Source organism: Pongo abelii, chromosome Y, assembly GCF_028885655.2.
Source record: "Pongo abelii isolate AG06213 chromosome Y, NHGRI_mPonAbe1-v2.0_pri, whole genome shotgun sequence".
Taxonomy (NCBI): Eukaryota; Metazoa; Chordata; class Mammalia; order Primates; family Hominidae; genus Pongo; species Pongo abelii.
This window is the reverse complement of record NC_072009.2, coordinates 54,249,400-54,261,351: the sequence shown is the minus strand read 5'-3', so window position 1 is coordinate 54,261,351 and position 11,952 is coordinate 54,249,400.

The window sequence follows — 11,952 nt, the reverse complement described above, 5'->3', positions numbered from 1 at the left end:
ATTAACCGCGGGTGGTGGCGTTATGCCTATAATCCTGGGTACTCAGGAGTCTGAGGCAGGAAAATCGGTTGAACCTGGGAAGCAGAGGTTGCAGTGAGCCCAGGTTGTGCCACTGAACTCTAGCCTGGGCAACAAGAGTGAAACTTTTGAGTGATTTCTAGTAAATGGCACTGTATGGCTGCCAGGCTAATACGGCGGTGATGTTCTCGTGGAGAGACACTGCTGGGAGTGATGTGTAGTGTGCGGACTCCGATCTTATTGGTCGGATGTGGATGCTCCGGGATTCACCGAACTAGATTTTTGACTGATTCACGACAGAGTGGCCTTTGGGGAACACGATTGAGAAATGGGTACTTCAGGAGTGAAAACTGGCCCCAGGACAGGAGGGAATGTGGTATAAGCTGTCCTCTCTGGGAAATCCATGCTGTGTCTGGGAGAGTGGATTTCATGGACTTTGTTCCACTGTGACAGGTATAGACACTCTGAGGTCCTGGGTCTGGAGTATAACCTGAAACGCTATGGAATGGCCTTAGATAGGCCCCACATCCAGCCCTAGCCTCCATCCTCACACCCGTGACCCCGTGGTCCACTTTTCTCTCTGGGGGAATGGAAGTTCCAGAAGATTCCATGGGCAGAAACGTAGGCTGTGTCCTCGGTGGGGCTGTGGTCGCCTTGTCATGGGCATTGCCTGGGAGTACTCCCTGGGACCGGAAACAACCTGATGTGAGAGGGATCTGGAAGAGGCCAGTGACTGGTGTGTGCCTCTTCCGCCCCTCCTCCCCAACCTCCACCCTGACCCAGAAGGATGCATCATTCCTTTCCTTTCCGTGCTGTCTCACACTTGCAAGCATCGGTTGTCTTCAGGCATCACCTAGTGGCCTCTGTTATTGAAAGTCGAGGTAGCACGGTGGGAGGTCTGGCCGACTTCACAGAGCCTGGAGCAACTGGCTTCCCTCCCTCCCTTCTGAAGGCTCCTCACTCTCTCCCTCGTTCTAGGGAACTTCTGCCCTGGGGGGGCCCCTGTTGTTCTTTTATCAGCGCATTATTTTTTCTTCATGTGTTGGTTTCTTTAATGCTAATAGGCTCTTCCACTTTGGCTTTATGTGGGGTGACTTTAATTTTTAAGTCACCACCCTGACCCCCAAGCCATTTTACCTTAATTTAGCATTAGGTGGGTTTCCCCCAACCCCCTCAACTCCCACACCGTGCTTGGAAACGATCTAGAGTCACCCGGGTGTGCCTCCGTCTTCTCTCCCTTTCCCCGACCCCTCGCCAGTGATCTCATTCTCACGAGGCTGACATTTACATTGGTGGTCAGGCTTCACTCATTGGCCACAGTTTTTGAAGATGGGGACGGCACAGTCCCACTTCCCTAGAGGCAGCTTGGATCAATGGCATAAAGCTTGACCCAGGTGGACAAATGGACCGGCAGGTGGGGCAGACTGCAGTTATGAGTTTTTTCCCCCTTTGCTCCTCAGGCCTCTCTCCCTAGGAAAGCTACATCCGGGCTGGGTCTCAATCACCTTTTATCTGGATGTTTTATTTTTTATTTTCTCCTCTCTCAGGCCAGCATATTTTCAAAATGGGAAGGGCCTCATAGCTCTACCCTAGGCCTATTAGTATTTGCCCAAAATAGAAATGCTTTCTACAAAGCATTTTGCTGGTTTAAGATTTCACGAGACAATGCTTTGGCCCGTGTTTGTTTGCTTGTTTTGTTTTGTTTGCGTTTTTTCCTTTTCATGTTTATTTACAGCTGAAGTAGAATTCACCAATTTTTAGGAAGATGTATATTTTCCCCAGGACATTTTAACTGCTGTTTTCTTCTGTTGTTAACTAGCACTTTTGCAAATCTCTCAACGTATGGTGAGAACGAGTTGATGTAAACTATAATTCATAACATCTTACTTTCTAAAAATCTGTAAGTGAGTGTTGCTGCTGCCGCTGTTGCTTTTGATGTTCTTGTTTTCAAAGCATACTCCGGCCACCGTTTATGGCATCAGAGCATTAGAAAATACATGTAGTTAATTCTTGAGTACCCCCTTCCTCTTCCTCTCTCTCTCTCCCTCTCTCTCTCCCTCTCTGTCTCTATCTCTCTCTGTCTCTCTCACTCTGACTCTTTCCTTGTCTATCTCTCTCTCCATCTCTCTCTGTGTCTCTCTCTTTCTGTCTCTGTTTCTCTCAGTCTGTCTTTCTGTCCTCTGTCATTCTTTCTTTATCCATGTCTCTCTGTCTCTCTCAGTGTGTCTCTCTTTGTCATTCTCTCTCTCTGTCCATCTGTCTCCCTCTTTCTCTATTTCTCTCTCTTTTTCTCTTTCTTTTTTGTGCCTCTGTTTCCCTCTGCCTCTCTCTCTCTTTTTGTATCATTCTTTCTCTGTCCTATTCTTCGCTCCCTGTCTTTTTTCTAGTATAGGCTCAGGTAGATCTAATCTAATCTATTACCAAGGCTGAATTCTTAACTTTAGAAATCCCAGATTTGATTTCGATATAGAAAACTGTACAGAATTGGAGAGTTCATTTCTGGGCTTGGATATCTCATAGATATTACATACTAGTGAAAATCCAACCCTAAAATCTGGGTTTGTTTTCACTTGCCTCAGCTGTGACCCAAACATACTGTCTCAATAAATCGTACTTCTTTTCACATAGGAAGCTAGGAGGGTTTTCTCAATCTGTATCCCCCATGTCCTAAACAGCTCGTGACCAAGCTCTGTCCATTGTGTCTAAAATATATATCTCCAAACAATTCTCTCAATTTCCAGAACTCCCATGTCCCCTTGTGGAACCACTGACTCTTTGGAAAACCTCCCAGAAGTTGTTTCAGCTTCTTGGATAGGAGGTCTAAGCCTGCTGAGAACTTTCCTTCCCAGGATTCTGTGTGAACAAAAGTGCCTCTGCTGGGAACTGTGATCCTGGAGACCATGATTGCTAGCACTGAATGACTCTCTGGAAGAATGCATGGGACTCCACAAAGCTGACCACCCACAAAGAGGTCAAATGCCTACCTCTACATTGGCCTGCGGCCTCCACCATGCATCCCTCTCACTGTCACCATCAGCATCCTTGTGAGCCTGCCCACGGCACCCACTCCAGGGAAACTCCTAGGAGGGCAGCCTTCCTCTGCTTAGTCCAATGTGACGGCAACCTCCACCTACATCGTCTCCACTACACTGTGAAGATGTGGAGAGCAGGGCAGAGAGGAGAGCAGAGCAGAAGGCAAGACATCCTGACATTTGATGAGTTCCCTAGACTCTGACAAAACCAACCATGTCCCATGTCTCTGGCACATGCCAGACACCACCACTCTCTCCCCTCTTCTGTCCACAGCACCCCCCACTAGCACACACGGTGGAGGTTACAAAACCACGTGGTGTGAGTACAGCTTGACATTCTTCTCATGCGAGTGTCTGGATCATTGTTCATCTGCCACTGCATGCTAGGAAACAGATTCTCCCATTTCCATTCAATGGAGTGAGAGCCCGCCCGTTTCACGAGGAGTTCTGTAGACAACCCAATTATCCCGCATGGGTGGCTACAGACTAGTAGTGAATATCGCTTCTTGAGTTCAGGGGATTCCTTGGGCTGTCAGGTTTGTGGGACTACCTCTCAAACCCTCCCTTGAGGCCACAAAATAGTTTCCAACCTATCCCCTGACATTTCCCCGGTGCTTAATGTATCCTGTCAATAGACCCTAGCGTGACACTTTGAGTTAAACACATTCATTGGCTTTGTTTGTTTGTTTCTGAGATGGAGTCTCACTCCATCCCCCAGGCTGGAGTTACAGTGGCTTTGCCTTTTGGGTTCCAGTGATTCTCCTGCCTAAGCCTCCTGAGAAGCTAGGATTACAGGCACGCACCACCACACCCAGCTAAATTTTTGTAATTTTAATAGAAATGGGGTTTCACCATGTTGGCCAGGCTGGTCTCACAATCCTGAACTCGTGATCTGCCTGCCATAGCTTCCCAAAGTGCTGGAATGACAGGCATGAACCACTGCGCCTGGCCATCTTCATTGGTTTTAAATGGAGATTCAAGATACGAGCCACACCTCATTCTATGCCACAGAATGATTTCTTTATCCTACTGACTCAGGGAAGGCTAGCCGCGTGTCATCCATTTCCAACCAAGAGTCACCTCATGTTTGGAAAATTGATCCGCTTTCAAGTTCAGTGGAGGGATGTGGCATGTAGGATGAGGGATTGTTCCTTCTGACTTCGTCTGCACAGTGGGGCCTAGGGATAGAACTCAATGAGGACCGATGGCTCCATCTACCCTGAATTCCATAGAACACTCCCCCTGCAGAACACGGGCCTTGGCAGATCCTGGACCTTCCTGGCCCTTAAGACAGTGTCAGAAACCCCATCCTTTGCTCCAAACGACTGTGGCTTGTGCCTCTACAGAAACATTTGAAATCTATCCTCTACACGTGGCCACCTAAATCCACAGAAGTACAGGACGTTTGGCCACCATTCACCTCCCCGCTTTAGAGAAAGAATGCTGAAAGTCTCGTGTGATTCTCCCTTGATTTGAGTTCTTCATAGGTCAAAGTGTAATGAGACCAGATGTATTAAGTCAGGCCAGGTGCAGTGGCTAACACCTGCAACCTTAACACTTTGGGAGGCTGAGGAGGTAGGAACGCTTTAGCACAGGAACTCAAGTCAAGTCTTGGAAAACACAGCCAAAACACGAAGTGTATTCCTATGTTGTCCCAGCTACTCGGGAGGGCAAAGTGGAAGACTCACCTAATCTGGGGTGGTTGATACTGCGGTCAGCCATAATGGTGCCACTGCACTGCAGCCTGTGTGACAGACAGAGTAAGATTCTGTCACAAACAGATGGACAGTCAAACAGAGAACAGCTATATTATGTTCTTCTCAGGGTAGGAAGAAAAATAAGAGAATACAGCATTTATGATTTTTTATCTTAAATTTTATTCGATTTATTTATTAATTTTGAGTCAAGTTTATGAAAACAGCTAATTTTTGTATTTTTGTAGAGAGGAGGTTTCACCATATTGCTAAGGCTGTTCTGGATTGCCTGGGATCAAGGGATCCACCTGCCCTCAGGCCCTCAAAGTGCAGGGATGACAGGCATGAACCAGTTCCCCTCACGGCACTGTTTTTTTTTGTTTGTTTGTTTTGTTTTGTTTTGTTTCCCTTTCTCATTCACTTGTCTTTATGAGAGTTTCACTGCAGAGTGTTTGGCTGGCTTGTCAAATTCAATCTAAATAGAAGTAGAATGTAAGCATACGGTCTTATGGACTCTGAGGTGACAATTCCCCTGGTCTGTCTATCACAGGACCGTACACATAATGAGTTAAAAATGTAACATTTACAATAAGTAATTTTGTTTTACAGAAATACTTGGTTGCACCCAAAACACAGAAATGATTCTTTTAAAAATTGTCTTAGTCCTGGTGGGTGTGCCACTGATTCTTTTTGTTTGGACCTTGACTGAGAATTTCCAGTCGGTCTCTCATTTCTGATTGGAAATTCCAGGTGATCTAATGGTTGGGGACTTAAGCTATGTCTTCCAGGGGCCCTGGTTGAATAGTTGTGGGGACCACCTAGGAGACTACAGCTATTGGGCATCACCTAGCAGACACTGTTACTCTGAAAACTGAGGCCTCAAGGAGGAGGGCAGCTGAGGCTGCCTCCACACAGCCTGAGACAACTGTGTCTTCTTCATTGCCCCTGCCCCAACTTTCAAGTTCCTCACTCCCTTGTTGCCTAGCAATTGGCCACACCATTGATTGGGTCTGATTGTTCTTTGACCATATATAAAAAGCATGTGCCAGACATTGTGGTCCATGCCTGTGATCCCAGCACTTTGGGAGGCTGATATGGGTGGAACACGAGGTCAGGTCCTTCAAGATCAGCCTGTCCAGCATAGTGAAACCTGTTTCTCTTGAAAATACAATTAGTAACGCAGGCATGGGGGTAAATACCTGTAACCCCACCTACTTAGAAAGCTGAGATAGGAGAATTGTTTGAATCCGGGCAGCAGAGGTTGCAGTGAGCCGAGATCACACCACTGCAATTCAGCCCATGTGATACAGTGAGACTCCATTTCAGGAAAAAAAAAAAAAAAGTCACAACTAGCCAGGAAGGGAACAAAACTGGATGGAGAACGAGTCTGATGAATTGACACAAATAGGCTTCAGAAAATGGGTAATAAGAAACTCCTCTGAGCTAAAAAAAAGTTTGTTCTAACCCAATGTAAGGAATCTAAGAACTTTGAAAAAAGGTTAGACAAATTGATAACTAGAATAACCAGGTTAGAGAAGAACATAAATGACCTGATGGAGCTGAAAAATAAAGCATGACAATTTTGTGAACATACAGAAGTATCAATAGCTGAATAAATCAAGTGGAAAAAAATCAGAGATTAAAAATCAACCTAATGAAATAAAGTGAGAAGACAAGATTATAGAAAGAAGACTAAAAAGGAAAAGACAAAGCCTCCATGAAATATGGGACTATATGAAACCACCAAATCAACATTTGATTGGTAATCTAAAAGTGACAAGGACAATGGAACCAAGCTGGAAAACACTGTTCAGGATATTATCCAGGAGAGCTTCCCCAACCTAGCAAGACAGGCCAACCTTAAAATTCAGGAAATACAGAGAACACCACAGAGATAGTCCTCGAGAAGAGGAATCCAGAGAAATATATATAATTGTCAGAGTCACCAACGTTAAAATGGAGAAAAAAATGTTAAAGACAACCAGAGAGAAAAGTCGGGTCACCCACAAAGGGAAGCCCGTCTGACTAATATCATGGAATATTCAGTTTTTCACTACAGGCAGCAATGGACTCAGAAATTTCCCCTCATAGATTCTACAAAAAGAGTGTTTCCAACCTGCTGAATCAAAAGAAAGGTTTAACTCTGTAATATAAATCCATGCATCACAAAGCAGTTTCACAGATACTTTGTTTATATTTTTTATCATGGGAAATTCTGTTTTTCCCTATAGGCTTTGAAGGGCTGTGAAATGTCCCGTTGTAGATACTACAAGGAGAATTTTTCAAACCTACTGAATCAAAGGAAAGGTTTACCTCTGTGAGATGAATCCACACATTGTTAAGTGGCTTCATAGATGGCTTGTTTCTTGTTTTTATTGCAGGATACTCAGTTTTTCCCTGTAGGCTCTAATGGGCCCCAAAATGTCCCTTTGTGGGTTCTACAAAGAAATAGTGTTTCCAATCTACTGAATCAAAATAAAGGCTTACCTCTGTGAGATAAATGGACACAGCACAAAGCAATTTCACAGATACCTTGTTTCTAGCTACTGTCATGGAATATTCGATTTTTCATTATAAGCCTCAAAGGGTTCCAAATTGTCCCCTTCATAGATTTTTAAAAAAGTGTGTTTCCAACCTGCTGAATCAAAAGAAAGGCTTACCTCTGTCAGATGAATGGACACACCACAAAGCAATTTTACAGATACCTTGTTTCTAGTTACTGTCATGGAATATTCAAATTTTCATTATAGGCCTCAGTGAGTTCCAAAATGTCCCCTTCATAGATTCTAAAAAAAGTGTGTTTCCAACCTGCTGAATCAAAAGAAAAGTTCAACTCTGAAATAAATCCACAAATCCCAAATTGACTTCACAGATAGCTTGTTTCTGTTTTTTATCTTCAGTTATTCAGTTTTTTACAACAGGCCTTAATGGGCTCTGAAATGTCCATTTATATATTCTACAAAAAGAGTGTTTCCAGTGTGCTAAATCTAAAGAAAGTTTATCTCTGTGAGATGAATCCACATATCACAATGAGGCTTCACAGGTAGTTTGTTTCTTGTTTTTATCGTGGGATACTCATTTCTTTCAATAGACTTCATGGGCTCTAAAATGTCCCTTCTTAGGCTCTACTAAAAGAAGTTTCCAACTGCTGAATCAAAAGAAAGGTCCATCTCTGTGAGATAAATCCACACGTCACACAAAGGTTTCACAGATAGCTTGTTTCTAGATTTTTTTTTTTTTTTTCTGAGACAGAGTTTTGCTCTTATTGACTAGGTTAAAGTGTAATGGTGTGATCTCTGCTCACTGAAACCTCCACCTCCTGGGTTTAAGCAATTCTCCTGCCTCAGCCTACCAAATAGCTGGGATTATAAATATGCATCATAATGCCCAGAGCAATTTGTATTTTTAGTAGAGACAAGGTTTCTTCATGTGGTCAGAATGGTCTCAAACTCCTGACCTCAGGTGGGTTACCCTCATAAAGTGCTGGGATTACATGTTTTACCCACAGTGCCTGCCCTAGCTTCTAGTTTTTACGGTGAGATATGCAGTTTTTCAAAATAGGCCTCAATGGGTTTTGATATATCCCTTCAGAGATTCTACTTAAAGTGCGTTTCTAACCTGCTGAATCAAAAGACAAGTTTAACTCATATTTGGATATCAATCCAAATATGACATAGATGTTTCACAGATAGCTTGTTCTAGTTTTCATAGCAGGATATTCAGTTTTTCACTATAGGTCTCAATCGTCTCTGAAATGTCCCTTTGCAGATTCTACAAAAAGAGTGTTTTGAACTGGCTGAGTCACAAGAAAGTCTTAACTCTGTGAGATGCCATACATCATAAAGTGGTTTCACAGATATCTGGTTACTAGTCTCTATTGCGGGATATTCAATTTTTCACTGTAAGTTTCAATGGGCTCCAAAATGTCTCTTAGTAGATTCTTTTCTTTTTTTTTTTTGAGATGGAGTCTCACTCTGTCACCCAGGTTGGAGTGCAGTGGCATGATCTCAGCTCACTGAACACTCCAACTCCCAGGTTCACACCATTCTCCTGCTTCAGCCTCCCAAGTAGCTGGGACTACAAATGCCTACCACCATACTTGGCTATTTTTTTTTTTTAATTACAGATGGGGTTTCACCATGTTAGCCAGGATGGTCTTGAGCTCCTGACCTTGTGATCCACTCTCCTTAGCATCCCAAAGTCCTAGAATTACAGACAAGAGCCACCATGCCTGGCCACCCCTTAATAGATTCTAAAAAAAGATGGTTTCCAACCTGCTGAATCAAAGAAAGGCTTACTTTTGTTAGACCAACTCACACATTGCTAAGTGGTTTCCCAGATAAGTTGTTTCGAGTTTTTATCACATGATATTCTGTTTTTCACTATAGTCCTTGATGGGCTCAGAAATGTCCTTTGTACATTCCACAAGAGGAGTGTTTGCAGAATCAAAATAAATTTTTAAGTCCATAGGATCAGTCTGCACATAGCAAAGCAGTTTCAGAGATATCTTGTTTCTAGTTTTTATCATGAGATATTCAGTTTTTCACTATATGCCTCAATGGACTCCAAAATATCCCATTGTAGATTCTAGAAAGAGAGTGTTTCCAACATGTTGAATAAAAAGTAAGTTTTAACTCTGTGCAATAATAGCATACATCATAAAACAATTCAACAGAAAGTTTGTTTCTTGTTTTTGTCACAGAATATTTGGTTTTTCACTATAGATCTCACTGGAAATTAAAATGCCTCTCTTCAAATTCTATACAATGAGGGTTTCCAACCAGCTGAATCAAAAGAAAGGCTTAACTCTGTGAGCTGAATCCACACACCACAAAGTGATTTCACAGATAGCTTCTTTCTAATTTTTATCGTGGGATATTCGGTTTTTCACTGTAGGCATTATGGGCCCCAATATTTTCTTTCACAGATTCCACAAAAAGATTGTTTCCACCCAGCTGAATCAGAAGAAAGTTCAACTTTTTGAGCTAAATCTGCACACACAAAGAAGTTTCACAAATGGCTTCTTTGTAGTTTTATCTCAAGATATTCAGTATTTCACTATAGGCCTCATAAAACTCTGAAATATCTGTTCGTAAATTCTATACATACAGTGGTTTCAACCTGCTGAAACAAAAGAAATGTTTATCTCGGTGAAATGAATCTGCACAACAAAGTGGTTTTACAGTTAGATTCTTTCTAGTTTTTTTGAAGGATATTCCATTTTTCTCTATAGGACTGAATGGGATGTAAAATATCCCTTTGTAGATTCCTCAAAAAGAGGGTTTCCAATATGCTGAATCAAAGGAAAGTTTTAGCTCTTTAAGATGAATTCACACATCACAAAGTGGAGAGCTTCTTTCTAGTTTTTATCATGGGATATTCAATATTTCAATATAGACATCAGTGGGCTCTGAAATGTTCCTTAGAAGATTCTAGAAAAAGAGTGTTTTCAACCTGCTGAATAAAAAAAAATAGTTTAACTTTTTGAAGCCATGCCTTCCAAAGTGGTTTAACAGATAGCAACTTTCTAGTTTTCATTGTGGCATATTCAGTTCTTTAATATAGGCCTCAGTGGGCTGCAAAATGGCTCTCATAGACTCTACAAAAAGAATGTTACAGAGCTGCTGAACCAAAAGCAGATTTCACTCTTCGAGATGAATGCACACATTGCAAAGCAGTTTCACAGATAGCTTCTTTATAGTTTGTATTGTGGAATATTTTGTTTTTCATTATAGACCTTACTGTACCTTGAAACACCTCTTGGCAGATTCTACACAAAGAGTGTTTACAAATTGCTGATTCAAAAGAAAGGTTTAACTCTCTGAGCTGAAATGACACATTACAAAGAAGTTTCACAGATAGTTTTTTTTTCTAGCTTTTATCACATGATATTCAGTTTTTCACTATAAGTCTCAAGGCCTTCCAAAATGTTCCTTTGTAGATTCTACAAAGCAAGTGTTCCAAAACTGCTGAATCAAAAGTAAGGTTTAATTTTGTGAGCAGAATACACACGTCATAAAGCATTATCATAGATAGCTTCTTTCTGGGTTTTATGGTGGGATATTCGATTTTTTACTGTAGGCCTCAGCGAGATGTGAAATGTCCCTGCACATATTCTACAAAAAAAGTGTTACTAACGTGCTGAATCAAAAGATAAGTTTAACTTTGTCAGCTGAGTCCACACCTCGCAAAGCACATTCACAATGGTATCTTTCCTGTTATTATGGCTGGACATTTGGGATTTTACTGTAAGTCTCAGTGGGTTGAGAAAAGTCCCTTTGCAGATTCTACAAAAATAGTGTTTCCAACCTGCTGAATCAAAAGAAAGGTTTAATTATGGGAGCTGAATCCACAAATCACAAAACAATTTCACAGATACTTCTTCCTAGTTTTTGTGACTGAATATTGAGTTTGGCACTGTAAGCCTCAGTGGGCTTCAAATTTTCCCTTCACAGATTCTACAAACCAAATGTTTCAAACATGGTTAATAAAAAGTAAGTTTTAACTCTGAGCTGAATCAACAAATAGGAAAGAAGTTTGACAGAGAGCTTATTTCTTGTTTTTATTGCTGGCTATTTGTTTTCTCATTGTAAGCCTCACTGTACTCAAAATGTCCCTTCACAGGTTCTACAAAAAGAGTATTTGCAAACTGCTGATTCAAAAGTAAAGTTTAACTCTGTGAGGTGTTTGCACGTATGGCAAAGCATTTTCACAGATAGCTTCTTTCCAGTTTTTATCTAGTAAAATTCCATGTTTCACTATAGGCCTTACTGTAGTAGGAAATGTCCCTTTGCAGATTCTACATAAAGAGCGTTTCCAAACTTCTGAATCAAAAGAAACATTTAAATCTGTGAGGTGAATCCACACATCACAAAGCAGTTTCACATATAGTTTCTTTCTAGTTTTTAATCAAGAAATATTTGGGTTTTCACTATAGGTCAAAATGACCTCTGAGATGTAGCTTCACGGATTCTACAAAAGAGTGTTTTCAAACTCACGAATCAAAAGAAAGGTTTAACCCTGTGAACTGAATGCCCACATCACAAAGCAGTTTCACAGAGTTTCTTGCTAGTTTTTATCAAGGGATATTATGTTTTTCACTATGGGTCTTAATGACCTTCGAAATGCCACTTTGCCAATTCTACCAAAACAGTATTTCCAATCTACTTAATCAAAAGAAAGGTTTCATCCTGCAAGATGAAACCACA